This window comes from Ceratina calcarata, unplaced genomic scaffold (genome assembly GCF_001652005.2).
Source record: "Ceratina calcarata isolate Rehan_Ccalc_2016 unplaced genomic scaffold, ASM165200v1 scaffold1712, whole genome shotgun sequence".
Lineage (NCBI taxonomy): Eukaryota > Metazoa > Arthropoda > Insecta > Hymenoptera > Apidae > Ceratina > Ceratina calcarata.
Window position 1 is genome coordinate 1 of NW_017138482.1, and position 892 is coordinate 892.

At 39.3% G+C, this 892-nt stretch overlaps 1 non-coding gene across 1 annotated transcript; it reads left to right on the plus strand.

Moving 5' to 3' along the window:
• Positions 1-15: 15 nt before the first annotated feature.
• LOC108632784 (uncharacterized) lies at positions 16-847 on the plus strand. Its single transcript, XR_003388676.1, has 3 exons — positions 16-99; positions 277-378; positions 562-847. It is a non-coding gene; the product is annotated as an uncharacterized LOC108632784 (transcript).
• Positions 848-892: the final 45 nt, after the last annotated feature.

Consider the following 892-nt stretch of genomic DNA (forward strand, 5'->3'; position numbering starts at 1 on the left):
TCTCTGAAATAAATAAAATGTAAAAATGATTAATTAATATTGTTATAGTTCGAGATTTTCAACCAATACAAGGGAGTTCGCAACACGCCTGTGAAAAAGGTAAGAAATTCTTATCATTAACAGAAATATAATCCTTAATTCAACTTCTCTGTCCTCTAGTATTATTCCATTTAATTTGATATATTCCAAAACAGAGATATTTCATATACCTAATACCTAATAGTTTCTACGAGAAAGGAATGTCAATTGCGTTACACGTGGATTTTGTACATGCAGGGCCAGTACGGTTTGGGAATAATGATAATCGAGGGAAAGCACGCGGAGGTCGGGCAAGGAATATTCATCTCGGACATACAAGAAGGCAGCGCCGCGGAACAGGTACAGAATTGCTCTATTTTCGTAGACAATTGTCTCGCACTGCGAATGCTAATTACTGAGCTGCCTATGTTATAATCGCGTTCGCGTCTGAACGCAAAGCCTCCGTACTCGCAACGAGTACGTACGTACATATGTATATGTATACACGTTATTTCCATCTCCGTTTCTTTTGTTCGCCGACAGGCCGGCTTAAACGTGGGTGACATGATCCTCGCTGTCAACATGGACTGTCTTGTGGGCTCGACGTATGACGAGGTAATACGCCGTACGATAATTAGAACTGGCCGACGGTAGTTGAAACGAGTATCTCATTGTTTCCACCGCCTATTGTTCCCTCGAAAGTTTCCCAGGCAAATCGCGTTACGACACGACGTACGCTTGGATTCCGTAACTAAAGCGTCAGAATTGAATTATTGAAAAATTCGCACCAATTGCGAATTTTAAATCCGAATAAAATGGTCATTATTGAAATTTGTCAATTTTCATTTTATTTAATTTTAGGGAGATTAAATTT